The sequence below is a fragment of the Heterodontus francisci genome, chromosome 4 (genome assembly GCF_036365525.1).
Source record: "Heterodontus francisci isolate sHetFra1 chromosome 4, sHetFra1.hap1, whole genome shotgun sequence".
Classification (NCBI taxonomy): Eukaryota; Metazoa; Chordata; class Chondrichthyes; order Heterodontiformes; family Heterodontidae; genus Heterodontus; species Heterodontus francisci.
In genome coordinates, this window is record NC_090374.1 from 172,597,830 (window position 1) to 172,612,531 (window position 14,702).

Sequence of the window (14,702 nt, forward strand, 5' to 3'; positions counted from 1 at the left end):
CCAAGCTTTAGTGCGTCCCTCAGCACGTAGTCCTGGACCTTGGAATGTGCCAGTCTGCAACATTCGGCGGTGGACAACTCTTTGCGCTGGAAGACCAGCAAGTTTCGGGCAGACCAAAGGGCGTCTTTCACCGAATTGATAGCCCTCCAGCAGCAGTTGATGTTTGTCTCGGTGTGCGCCCCTGGGAACAGCCCGTAGAGCACAGACTCCTGTGTTACAGAGCTGCTTGGGATGAACCTTGACAAAAACCACTGCATCTCTTTCCACACCTGCTTTGCAAAGGCACATTCCAGGAGGAGGTGGGCGACCGTCTCTTCCCCACCACAGCCAACGCGGGGGCACTGTGCGGAGGGGGCGAGACTTCGGGTGTGCATGAAGGATCTGACGGGGAGGGCCCTTCTCACCACCAGCCAAGCTACGTCTTGGTGCTTGTTTGAAAGTTCTGGTGATGAGGCATTCCGCCAAATGACTTTGACGGTCTGCTCGGGGAACCATCCGACAGGATCCACCGTTTCCTTTTCCCGTAGGGCCTTGAGGACATTCCGTGCAGACCACTGCCTGATGGACCGGTGGTCAAAGGTGTTTTTCCGCAGAAACTGCTCCACGAAGGATAGGTGGTACGGCGCCGCCCAACTGCATGGTGCGTTCCGCGGCAATGTGACCAGGCCCATCCTTCGCAACACCGGGGACAGATAGAACCTCAGCACGTAGTGACACTTGGAGTTTGCGTACTGGGGATCGACACATAGCTTGATGCAGCCGCACACGAAGGTGGTCATCAGGATGAGGGCCACGTTGGGTACATTTTTCCCGCCCATGTCCAGAGATTTGAACATCGTGTCCCTCCGGACCCGGTCCATTTTAGATCCCCAGACGAAGCGGAAAATGGCTCGGGTGACTGCCACGGCGCAGGAGTGGGGTATGGGCCAGACCTGCGCCACGTAGAGCAACAACGTGAGCGCCTCGCACCTGATGACGAGGTTCTTACCCACAATGGAGAGAGATCGCTGCCCCCACATGCCCAACTTTTGTCGTACCTTGGCTACTCGCTCCTCCCATGTTTTGGTGCACGCCCCGGCCCTTCCGAACCATATCCCCAGCACCTTCAGGTAATCTGACCTGACGGTGAAGGGGACAAAGGATCGGTCAGCCCAGTTCCCAAAGAACATGGCCTCGCTCTTGCCGTGGTTAACTTTGGCTCCCGAGGCCAGTTCGAACTGGTCGCAGATGCTCATCAGTCTGCGCACGGACAGCGGATCCGAGCAGAAGACGGCGACGTCATCCATGTACAGGGAGGTTTTGACCTGAGTGCCTCCGCTGCCTGGGATTGTCACCCCTCTTATGCTCGCATCCTTCCTAATAGACTCAGCAAAGGGTTCAATACAGCAAACAAACAAGACCGAGGACAGAGGACAGCCCTGTCTGACTCCAGATTTGATCGGGAAACTTTCAGATTCCCACCCGTTGATTGACACTGCGCTACTGATGTTTGTGTAGAGCAGTTGGATCCAATTGCAGATTCCCTCCCCAAACCCCATTTTGGAAAGCACGTCCATCATGTAGGTGTGCGATATCCTGTCAAAAGCCTTCTCCTGGTCCAGGCTGATGAGGCAGGTGTCCACCCTCCTGTCCCGTACGTAGGCGATCGTATCCCTGAGTAGCGCGAGACTATCAGAGATCTTCCTGCCGGGTACAGTACAGGTCTGATCGGGGTGAATCACCAACTCCAGAGCAGACTTGACTCGACTGGCTATGACTTTGGACAGAATCTTGTAATCAACATTAAGCAGTGAGATGGGCCGCCAATTTCTGATTTCTGCCCTCTCCCCCTTCTGCTTGTAAATGAGGGTGATGATGCCTTTTCTCATGGTCTCTGACATGCTGCCGGCCAGGAGCATACTCTCGTATACTTCCAGCAGGTCCGGGCCGACCCAGTCCCACAGGGCCGAGTACAACTCGACCGGTAAGCCGTCGCTCCCGGGGGTTTTACTCATCTCGAAAGACTCGACGGCCTTTGTCAGCTCGTCCAGAGTTAGCGGCTTGTCCAGTCTCTCCCTCCTGCTGTCATCTAGGACCTCTGTGATAGATGACAGGAAGGACTGGGAGGCTCTGCTGTCTGTGGGCTTCGCGTCATACAGCCCAGCATAAAAGGATTTGCTGATCCTTAGTATGTCGGACTGCGAAGACGTTACCGAGCCATCTTCTTCCTTCAGGCTGCTGATAACAGAGCTCTCTCTGTGTACCTTTTGGAAGAAGTAACGCGAGCACGTCTCATCCTGCTCGATGGAGCGGACTCTGGACCGGAAGATGATCTTGGAGGCCTCCTTGGCAAAGAGCGAGGCCTGCTGGCTCTTCACCTCTTGGAGGTCCTCCTTGACCTCGACCCCCATTGACTGCAACCGGAGTAGATTTTGCATAATTTTCTGGAGTCGGGACAGTTCCCTCTGTCTCTCTCTCGCCTTCTGAACACCTTTGTGGATGAAGAACCTCTTGATGTTCTCCTTAATCGCTTCCCACCAGTGAACTGGAGACTCAAAGAGGGGTTTCACGGTCCTCCAACCATTGTAGTCCCTTTTGAGTTCCTCAACGTTCTCTGGGGTCAGCAGTGTCGCATTGAGCTTCCACGTCCCTCTGCCAACCCGCTGGTCGTCCTGTAAGTGACAGTCGGCCAGTAAGAGGCAGTGGTCGGAGAAGAACACCGGCTTGACGTCGGTGGATCCGACCGTGACAGCACGGGACACAAACAGGAAGTCAATCCTGGAACGGGCAGACCCGTCCGATCTTGACCATGTGTATCTGCGCTGCGCTCCGTCTGCAGGTTTGCTGAAGACGTCGTGCAGTTTGGCATCCTTAACTGTTTCTATTAGGAATCTGGACGTAGCGTCCAGTTTGCTGTCGTCACTGCCGGATCGTCCAGCCGCATCGATGATGCAGTTGAAGTCACCGCCTAGGATGACCGGCCTGGACGTCGCCAGCAGCAGTGGGAGCTGCTGGAAGACGGTCAGCCGCTCGCTGCGTTGTACCGGGGCGTACACGTTGATCAACCCGAGCGGAGCGTTGTTGTACATCACGTCTGCTACGAGGATGCGGCCGCCCACCACCTCCTTAACTTCGGAGATGGTGAAGTTACCTCCCCGCAGCAGAAAACCCAGGCCGGAGGAACGGCAGTCATTACCCCCTGACCAGATCGATGGCCCGTGGGACCACCATCGCGACCACTGCCTGTAGGTGCTGAGGTGTGGTATTCCACCCTCCTGCAGAAACAGTAGGTCAATATGTAAAAGATTTTTTTTTTTTTTATTTCCAAAATATACTTTATTGATAAAAATCTGTAAAAATTACATTGCCAAACAGTTTCCAAACAGCACGAAAAAATACAAACATTGCAAAAGAGATCAGTTTCTTTCAATAATGTCATGAGTTTCTTCCCAACCCTTCCGTTTCACAATTGTCATGTCAATTACAGTTTTACATTTACAGCAATTGAGAATATTAACGATACAGTTCGAGGGGCTTCCCATGGTTCCAGCCCCTCAGTCCAGCTTGGTGGGGGAACCTTACACTGTGGTCTTTCCCCATTGAGCCTTTGCTGCGGCTGCCCCAAGCTTTAGTGCGTCCCTCAGCACGTAGTCCTGGACCTTGGAATGTGCCAGTCTGCAACATTCGGTGGTGGACAACTCTTAGCGCTGGAAGACCAGCAAGTTTCGGGCAGACCAAAGGGCGTCTTTCACCGAATTGATAGCCCTCCAGCAGCAGTTGATGTTTGTCTCGGTGTGCGTCCCTGGGAACAGCCCGTAGAGCACAGACTCCTGTGTTACAGAGCTGCTTGGGATGAACCTTGACAAAAACCACTGCATCTCTTTCCACACCTGCTTTGCAAAGGCACATTCCAGGAGGAGGTGGGCGACCGTCTCTTCCCCACCACAGCCAACGCGGGGGCACTGTGCGGAGGGGGCGAGACTTCGGGTGTGCATGAAGGATCTGACGGGGAGGGCCCTTCTCACCACCAGCCAAGCTACGTCTTGGTGCTTGTTTGAAAGTTCTGGTGATGAGGCATTCCGCCAAATGACTTTGACGGTCTGCTCGGGGAACCATCCGACAGGATCCACCATTTCCTTTTCCCGTAGGGCCTTGAGGACATTCCGTGCAGACCACTGCCTGATGGACCGGTGGTCAAAGGTGTTTTTCCGCAGAAACTGCTCCACGAAGGATAGGTGGTACGGCGCCGCCCAACTGCACGGAGCGTTCCGCGGCAATGTGACCAGGCCCATCCTTCGCAACACCGGGGACAGATAGAACCTCAGCACGTAGTGACACTTGGAGTTTGCGTACTGGGGATCGACACATAGCTTGATGCAGCCGCACACGAAGGTGGTCATCAGGATGAGGGCCACATTGGGTACATTTTTCCCGCCCTTGTCCAGAGATTTGAACATCGTGTCCCTCCGGACCCGGTCCATTTTAGATCCCCAGACGAAGCGGAAAATGGCTCGGGTGACTGCCACGGCGCAGGAGTGGGGTATGGGCCAGACCTGCGCCACGTAGAGCAACAACGTGAGCGCCTCGCACCTGATGACCAGGTTCTTACCCACAATGGAGAGAGACCGCTGCCCCCACATGCCCAACTTTTGTCGTACCTTGGCTACTCGCTCCTCCCATGTTTTGGTGCACGCCCCGGCCCTTCCGAACCATATCCCCAGCACCTTCAGGTAATCTGACCTGACGGTGAAGGGGACAAAGGATCGGTCAGCCCAGTTCCCAAAGAACATGGCCTCGCTCTTGCCGTGGTTAACTTTGGCTCCCGAGGCCAGTTCGAACTGGTCGCAGATGCTCATCAGTCTGCGCACGGACAGCGGATCCGAGCAGAAGACGGCGACGTCATCCATGTACAGGGAGGTTTTGACCTGAGTGCCTCCGCTGCCTGGGATTGTCACCCCTCTTATGCTTGCATCCTTCCTAATAGACTCAGCAAAGGGTTCAATACAGCAAACAAACAAGACCGGGGAAAGAGGACAGCCCTGTCTGACTCCAGATTTGATCGGGAAACTTTCAGATTCCCACCCGTTGATTGAGACTGCGCTACTGATGTTTGTGTAGAGCAGTTGGATCCAATTGCAGATTCCCTCCCCAAACCCCATTTTGGAAAGCACGTCCATCATGTAGGTGTGCGATATCCTGTCAAAAGCCTTCTCCTGGTCCAGGCTGATGAGGCAGGTGTCCACCCTCCTGTCCCGTACGTAGGCGATCGTATCCCTGAGTAGCGCGAGGCTATCAGAGATCTTCCTGCCGGGTACAGTACAGGTCTGATCGGGGTGAATCACCAGCTCCAGAGCAGACTTGACTCGACTGGCTATGACTTTGGACAGAATCTTGTAGTCAACATTAAGCAGTGAGATGGGCCGCCAATTTCTGATTTCTACCCTCTCCCCCTTCTGCTTGTAAATGAGGGTGATGATGCCTTTTCTCATGGATTCTGACATGCTACCGGCCAGGAGCATACTCTCGTATACTTCCAGCAGGTCCGGGCCGACCCAGTCCCACAGGGCCGAGTACAACTCGACCGGTAAGCCGTCGCTCCCGGGAGTTTTACTCGCCTCGAAAGACTCGACGGCCTTTGTCAGCTCGTCCAGAGTTAGCGGCTTGTCCAGTCCCTCCCTCCTGCTGTCATCTAAGACCTCTGTGATAGATGACAGGAAGGACTGGGAGGCTCTGCTGTCTGTGGGCTTCGCGTCATACAGCCCAGCATAAAAGGATTTGCTGATCCTTAGTATGTCGGACTGCGAAGACGTTACCGAGCCATCTTCTTCCTTCAGGCTGCTGATAACAGAGCTCTCTCTGTGTACCTTTTGGAAGAAGTAACGCGAGCACGTCTCATCCTGCTCGATGGAGCGGACTCTGGACCGGAAGATGATCTTGGAGGCCTCCTTGGCAAAGAGCGAGGCCTGCTGGCTCTTCACCTCTTGGAGGTCCTCCTTGACCTCGACCCCCATTGACTGCAACCGGAGTAGATTTTGCATAATTTTCTGGAGTCGGGACAGTTCCCTCTGTCTCTCTCTCGCCTTCTGAACACCTTTGTGGATGAAGAACCTCTTGATGTTCTCCTTAATCGCTTCCCACCAGTGAACTGGAGACTCAAAGAGGGGTTTCACGGTCCTCCAACCATTGTAATCCCTTTTGAGTTCCTCAACGTTCTCTGGGGTCAGCAGTGTCGCATTGAGCTTCCACGTCCCTCTGCCAACCCGCTGGTCGTCCTGTAAGTGACAGTCGGCCAGTAAGAGGCAGTGGTCGGAGAAGAACACCGGCTTGACGTCGGTGGATCCGACCGTGACAGCACGGGAAACAAACAGGAAGTCAATCCTGGAACGGGCAGACCCGTCCGATCTTGACCATGTGTATCTGCGCTGCGCTCCGTCTGCAGGTTTGCTGAAGACGTCGTGCAGTTTGGCATCCTTAACTGTTTCTATGAGGAATCTGGACGTAGCGTCCAGTTTTCTGTCGTCACTGCCGGATCGTCCAGCCGCATCGATGATGCAGTTGAAGTCACCGCCTAGGATGACCGGCCTGGACGTCGCCAGCAGCAGTGGGAGCTGCTGGAAGACGGTCAGCCGCTCGCTGCGTTGTACCGGGGCGTACACGTTGATCAACCGGAGCGGAGCGTTGTTGTACATCACGTCTGCTACGAGGAGGCGGCCGCCCACCACCTCCTTAACTTCGGAGATGGTGAAGTTACCTCCCCGCAGCAGAAAACCCAGGCCGGAGGAACGGCAGTCATTACCCCCCGACCAGATCGATGGCCCGTGGGACCACCATCGCGACCACTGCCTGTAGGTGCTGAGGTGTGGTATTCCACACTCCTGCAGAAACAGTAGGTCAGCTTTGACCTTGGCGAGGTAATCCAAGGTTGAAACACATCGCGTAGTCGATTTAATGCTACGCACATTAATGGAAGCAATTCTTACACCCATTTTTTACTAAAAATTAGTTGTTGCTTCCCATACCATTTGTCCTCGCTAGTCCCAGTCCTTCCCCTTCGGGATGTTCCTGCATACCCATCGTATGCGCAAGCAGTTTCACGTTGGTTGGGCTCAGAAACCCCTCCTGATTTTTCCTGCAGGGTTTGTGCCGCTCGGGTGACATCGGGGGGGTCTTGTAGGCAGAGAGGATTGGGTTGTCCTCAGCTGCTTCCATCTGTTCCTCCTCGAAAACATCACAGCTCCCGGTCTCCCGGAGCTCAGGTGCGCCAGACGTGTCTTTGCTCCCGGTGTCCCGGAGCTGAGATGCGTTGGCCACGTCGTTACGTGTGGGGAATTGGGGTTGGGGCACGCCGGGCCCATCACAGCTTCCAGTGCCCGGGGGCTGGGATGCTTGATCATCCATCTCGGAGTTCTGCCGCCTCTTTTGAAGGGGCTGTCGTTCCAGCATTTCCCCGTCCAGTGAAGAGGAGTTGTTGCAGTCTGATTCAGAAGAAAGCCTCCTCTTGCCACTGGTTTGGGTGGTGGCTTTGGGATGTTTTTTCTTTGTGGTTTTCCTCTGGACCACTTGCCACTGACCTGTTTGTCCATCTGCTGCCTCCTCCTCCATTGATTCTGTCTGTGGAGGAGGGGTTTCCGGGCGCTGGGTAGGTGCTGGGTCGTTGGTTTCAGCCGCCTCCCCTTCCTTCTCAGGTTGAAGTTCCTCACTGCGGAGAAGGTTGCTGGTCTCCTTTCGAACAGCGGACGCCTTCGTCGAACCTTCGCCCTGCCATTCCTTGGACCTTGCCGCCTGAGCATAGCTGAGACAACGTTTGGGGCAGGTCTTGTAGAGATGGCCTGCCGCACCGCACAAGTTGCAACACTTAGTCTGCTTACAGTCCTTGGTCTGATGGCCTTCCTCCTTGCAGTTCTTGCAAACAACCGTGCTGCAGTTGGCTGCCATGTGACCAGATTTGCCACAGGTGCGACAAACTCTGGGCTGCCCAGCGTAGACCAAGAAGCCTCGACTTACCCCGATAGCGAAGCTGGAGGGAGGGTGGATGATGGCTCCACTGGGATCTACCTTCAAGGTCACCTTGACCTGCCGCTTGCTGGTCCAGATCCCAAAGGGGTCCTTGACATCAGTGCTGCTGCCGGCCACCTCGACGTACCTGGCGAGAAAGGTGAGTACATCCACCACCGGAACATGGGGGTTGTAGAGGTGAATCGTCACCACCCGGTCCCGTTGTGATGGAAGCGTGAAGAGCGGCTCCGCTGTGAGGATCGACAGTGGAGCCCGGTCCCCTTTCTCCTTGAACGCCTTCAGGAACTTGATGCATCCCGCCACGTTCCGGAACGTCACGTCGAAGTATCCACTGCTGGGGAAATCCTGCAGGCAGAAGACATCCGTCGCTTGAAATCCGCAGCAATCGAAGAGAATTTTCTTGATGAAGAAGGTGCGATCGACCGGTGCATCTCCTTCCTTGTCCTTCACGACCACCCGAACGGTGTTGCGCACTCCCTGGCCCGAAGCTCGAAAATTGGTTATAGCCATTTTACTCAAAGCTTCCCCAGGATCAAAAGGCAATGATCATGGTCTCTTCTCAATCAAATAAGCACTGATAAGAACAGATACTACACTTGATCTTAGCCAAAAGGCCGAGAAGCGATCAATATGTAAAAGATCCAACAAAGGAGGGTGCAGTGCTGGACCTAATTCTGGGGAATGAAGCCGGACAGGTGGTTGATGTGTTGGTGGGAGATCATTTTGGTGATAGCGACCACAACATGGTACAATTTAAGCTTGTTATGGAGAAAGAAATAGACAAGTTGCCAAAAAAGGTTTTGGATTGGGGGAAGAGCGAATTTTAGTAAAATAAGGCAGGATCTGGCCAAGGTAGACTGGAAAGAGTTACTTGTCGGGAAATCTACAGAAGAGCAGTGGGGGGCATTCAAAAAGGAAATGGGGAGGGTACAGGCCCAACATGTTCCCTCCAGGGTAATAGGTAGGAGCAACAAGCCCAGAGAACCATGGATGATCAGAAACATTCAGGGTACGATGAGAAGGAAAAGAGAGGCTTTTAGCAAATACAAGGAGAGCAAATCAACGGAAGCATTAGTGGAGTACAGAAAGTGTAGGATGGAGCTTAAGAAAGCAATTAGGAGAGCAAAGAGGGGATATGAGAAAGCTCTGGCTGGTAAAAGTAGGAAAAATCCCAAGATATTCTATGTATATCAATGGGAAGAGGATAACCAGGGAAAGAGTAGGACCCATTAGGGACCAAGGGGAAAATCTGTGGGTGGAGCCAGAGGACATTGGTAGGGTGTTGAACGAATACTTCACATCTGTCTTCACCCAAGAGAATGAGGATGTCGATATGGAACTCAGAGAGAGAGAGACTGTGAGGTTCTTGAGCAAGTTGTCATAGGGAGTGACAATGTATTGGAGGTTTTGGCAGGCTGAAAAGTGGACAAATCTCCAGGTCCAGATGATTTGTGTCCCAGGATGCTGTGGGAGGCGAGGGTGGAGATTGCAGGGGCTCTGACCCAAATTTTTAATTCCTCTCTGGCCACAGGGAAGGTGCCAGAGGACTGGAGAACAGCTAATGTGGTCCCACTATTTAAGAAAGGTTGTAGAGCTCAGCCAGGGAACTACAGACCAGTGAGTCTCACGTCAGTGGTAGGGAAACTATTGGAGAAAATTCTGAAGGAGAGAATCTATCTCCACTTGGAGAGGCAAAATTTGATTAGGAATAGTCAGCCTGGCTTTGTCAGAGGGAGGTCATGCCTAACAAATTTGATTGAATTTTTTGAGCATGTGACCAGGTGTGTAGATGAGGGTAGTGCAGTTTACATGGATTTCAGCAAAGCCTTTGACAAGGTCCCACATGGGAGACTCATCAAGAAAGCAAATGCACATGGGATACAAGGTAACTTGATAAGGTGGATTCAAAATTGGCTTAGCTGTAGGAGACAGAGAGTGATGACAGACGGCTGTTTTAGTGACTGGAAGCCAGTGTCCAGTGGCGTACCACAGGGATCTGTGCTGGGTCCCCTATTGTTTGTCATTTATATAAACGACATAGATGACTTTGTGGCGGGTAGGATCAGTAAGTTCGCGGATGACACAAAGATTGGCCGAGTGGTTAACAGTGAGGTGGAGTGTCTTAGGTTACAGGAAGATATAGACGGGATGGTCAAATGGGCAGAAAAGTGGCAGATGGAATTTAACCCTGAAAAGTGTGAGGTGATACACTTTGGAAGGAGTAATTCAATGAATGGCCTGACACTGGGAAGTTCCGAGGAACAAAGGGATCTTGGCGTGTTTGTCCAAACATCTCTGAAGGCAGAAGGGCAGGTTAATAGGGTGGTGAAAAAGGCATATGGGACACTTGCCTTTATCAATCGAGGCATAGGTTACAGAAGTAGGGAGGTCATGTTGGAGTTGTATAGAACTTTGGTAAGGCCACAGCTGGAGTACTGTGTGAAATTCTGGTTGCCACATTATAGGAAGGATGTGATTGCACTGGAGGGGGTGCAGAGGCGATTCACCACGATGTTGCCTGGGATGGAATATTTAAGCTATGAAGAGAGGTTGGATAGGCTTGGGTTATTTTCACTGGAGCAGAGAAGACTGAGGGGTGACCTGATCGAGGTGTAACAAGATTATGAGGGGCATGGACAGGGTGGATAGGGAGCAGCTGTTCCCCTTAGTTGAAGGGTCAGTCACGAGGGGACACAAGTTAAAGGTGAGGGGCAGGAGGTTTAAGGGGGATTTGAGGAAGAACTTTTTTACCCAGAGGGTGGTGACAGTCAGGAATGCACTGCCTGGGAGGGTGGTAGAGGCGGGTTGCCTCACATCCTTTAAAAAGTACTTGGATGAACACTTGGCAAGTCATAACATTGAAGGCTATGGGCCAAGTGCTGGCAAGTGGGATGAGGTAGACAGGTCAGGTGTCTTTAATGCATCAGTGCAGACTTGATGGGCCGAAGGGCCTCTTCTGCACTGTATTATTCTGTGATTCTGAAATGGTCCTGACACACAATTATTTTTAAAGGGGACAGGATTCCGCCCATCATATTTACCCCGAGTTTTTTTTTAATGAATCGTGAACAACTGCATCTCTGCAGCTTAAATGTCAGTGAGATTGAAGTTATGCACTAAACCTTCGACACAACAGCCTGCATTTACGAGGTCTTAAATACAATAGTTAGGGAGGGAATTCTAGAGCTTTGCACCTAGGCAGCTGAAGGCATGGCTGCCGATGGTGGATTGATTAAAATCGGAGATGTGCATTGCAAGCCTATGCTTAGTTGATCAAATGTAACTTCAAAGAGTAAACAGCACAGCTGGTAGACAAATAGTGAAATGTTCAGTACTCAGGGATGAAGAATCACCTCAACAACAGCTTGCATTTATATAGCGCTTTTAACAACCAAATTGAATAAATGGAGCATTATCAATTCACAAAATTGGCACATTGCATAGAATAGTATTACATAGAATTTATAGTACAGAAACAAGTCATCTGACCCAATTGGATATGCTGATAGGTTAAGATGAAGAGGGGTGGGAGGCTCGTGTGGAACATAAACACCTGCATAGAACAGTTGGGCCGAATGATCTGTTTCTGTGCTGTCAAATTCTATGTAAAGCTCATTAAGTTCAAACTGCAGTGACGTTGGCCGTGGGGAGCAATCCTTATAGAAGGTGGGTTTTAAATGCAGTATTGCAGTGCACTTGGTCAGATCTGTGTTAATTCAGTCCAGTATTTACAAGCAGGCTGCTCCACTTAGTGCCTGTGATTTCCCAGTCCAGTGAGTTCCCAATTACAATCAATGGCACAGAGTGATGGGGCAAGCACCAACAGAGTCCTTTCCCGTTGGGTCCTGCTGTCACATTTGCTATTATGGATGATTACAGAATGCCATTGTAGGAAAACTGGTCAGCTTGTGACCAGAGAATAGTGGGGCTTTAATAACCCCTACTCTATTGGTTATAACTCAGTGAATGTACAACTTTGCTCGAAATCTTGCACATCAGTGTTTTTTGGTAGTTCATTCTTGGGTTTTGGGCGTTGCTGGTAAGGATGTCATTTATTGCCCATCCTTAGATGCCCTTTTGAAACGGTAGTGAGCTGCCCTCCTGAACCACTGCAGTCCATGTAGCGTAGATAGAGCCACAGTGCTGTTAGGGAGGGAATTCCTGGTTTTTTGACTCAGCAACAGTGATATATTTCCGAGTAAGGATGGTGTGTGACTTGGAGGGGAACTTAAGGTGGTGGTGTTCCAATGCGTCTGCTGCCCTTAATGTTCTAGGTGGTAGAGGTCATGGGTTTGGAAGAAAGAAAGAAATTGCATTTCTATAGCATGTCTTACAACCTAAAATGCTTCACAGCCAATGAGGTACTGTTGAAGTGTAGTCACTGTTGTACTGCAGGAAACGTGGCAGACAATTTGTACATAGAAAGCTCCCACAAATTGCAATTTGATAACGATCAGATCATCTGTTGCTTTAGTGATGTTGGTTGAGGGATAAATATTGGCCAAGACACCAGGGAGACCCCCCAGTAATATACAAGCAAAATACTGCAGATCCTGGAAATCTGAAATAAAAACAAAGTGCTGGAAATACTCAGCAGGTCAGGCAGCATCTGTGGAGAGAGAAGCAGAGTTAACGTTTCAGAACTGATGAAAGGTCACTGAACTGAAGCATGAACTCAGCTTCTCTCTCCACAGATGCTGCCTGATCTGCTGAGTATTTCCAGCACTTCCTGCTTTTATTTCAGACCCCTCAGTAAGTCTCCTCCCCACCTGGTCCCTGCAGTGTTCGAAGTGCTGACTTTTGAATGAGACATTAAACTGAAGCCCCATCGGGCGTAAAAGATCCCACAGTACTATATCGATGAAGAGCAGGAGAGTTCTCGCTAGTATGCTGGCCAATATGTATCCTTCAGCCAACACTTTTTAAAATTAATCCAGATTATCGGGTCATTATCACATTGCTGTTTGTGGGAGCTTGCTGTGCAAAAATTGGCCATCGTGTTTCCTACAATATAACAGTGACTACACATCAGAAGTACTTCATTGGCTGTAAAGCGCTTTGGAATGCCCTGAGGTTGTAAAGGGTGCTATATAAATGCCACTCAGCTCCTGACCTCATTACAGCCGTGCTTCAAACGTGGACAAAAGAGCTGAACTCAAGAGGTGGGGGCAGCGCAGTGGTTAGCACCGCAGCCTCATAGCTCCAGCGACGTGGGTTCAGTTCTGGGTACTGCCTGTGCAGAGTTTGCAAGTTCTCCCTGTGACCACATGGGTTTCCGCCAGGTGCTCCAGTTTCCTCCCACAGCCAAAGACTTGCAGGTCAATAGGTAAATTGGCCATTGGAAATTGTCTCTGGTGTAGATAGGTGGTAGGAGAATTGAGGGAAGGTAGGGATGTGGTAGGGGACATGGGATTAATGTAAGATTAGTATAAATGGGTGGTTGATGGTCAGCACAGACTCAGTGGGCCAAAGGGCCTGTTTCAGTGCTGTGTATCTCTATGACTAGGTGAGATGAGAGTGACTGCCCTTGACATCAAGGCAGCATTTGAGCGAGTATGGCATCAAGGAGCCTTTGTAAAACTGAAGTCAATGGGAATCGGGGAAAAACTCTCCACTGGTTGGAGTCATATCTAGCGCAAAGGAAGATGGTTGTGGTTGTTGGAGGTCAATCATCTGAGCTCCAGGACATCACTGCAGGAGTTCCTCAGGGTAGTGTCCTAGGTCCAACCATCTTCAGCTGTTCCATCAATGACCTACCCTCCATCATAAGGTCAGAGGTGGGGATGTTCGCTGATGATCGCACTATGTTCAACACCATTCACGACTCCTCAGACCCTGAAGCAGTCTGTGTAGAAATGCATCAAGACTTGGACAATAGCCAGGCTTGGGCTGATGTGTGGCACGAATGTTACGTGCCACTTAAGTGCCAGGCAATGACCATCTCCAACAAGAGAGAATCTAACTATCTCCCCTTGACATTCAATGGCATCGCTGACTCCCCCACTATCAACAGTCTGGGGGCTACCATTGATCAGAAACTGAACCATATAAATACCATGGCTACAAGAGCAGGTCAGAGGCTAGGAATCCTGCAGCGAGTAACTCATCTCCTGAGTCCCCATAGCCTGTCCACCATTTTTTTTTTTTTTTTTTTAGAATTAGAATATTACAGCGCAGTACAGGCCCTTCGGCCCTCGATGTTGCGCCGATCATCTGACCTACACTATTCCATTTACATCCATATGTCTATCCAATGACCACTTAAATGCCCTTAAAGTTGGCGAGTCTACTACTGTTGCAGGCAGGGCGTTCCACGCCCCTACTACTCTCTGCGTAAAGAAACTACCTCTGACATCTGTCCTATATCTTTCACCCCTCAACTTAAAGCTATGTCCCCTCGTGTTTGCCATCCTCATCCGAGGAAAAAGACTCTCACTATCCACCCTATCTAACCCTCTGATTATCTTGTATGTCTCTATTAAGTCACCTCTCCTCCTCCTTCTCTCTAACGAAAACAACCCCAAGTCCCTCAGCCTTTCCTCGTAAGACCTTCCTTCCATACCAGGCAACATCCTAGTAAATCTCCTCTGCACCCTTGATTGGCCCTGTTCTAACTCTTATCATTCGTTTATTCCTGATATACCTATAGAAAGCCTTAGGGTTTTCTTTGATCCTATCCGCCAATGATTTCTCGTGTCCTCTCCTTG

General features: G+C 51.0%; 1 protein-coding gene and 1 pseudogene across 1 annotated transcript in view; one reads left to right on the forward strand and one right to left on the reverse strand.

Annotated features, from left to right (window-relative positions):
• The window catches only part of anp32b (acidic (leucine-rich) nuclear phosphoprotein 32 family, member B), a 92,848-nt gene that overhangs the window by 51,566 nt on the left and 26,580 nt on the right, over nucleotides 1-14,702 (forward strand). The window lies entirely within an intron of this gene.
• LOC137369479 (U2 spliceosomal RNA) lies at nucleotides 8,513-8,621 on the reverse strand (annotated as a pseudogene).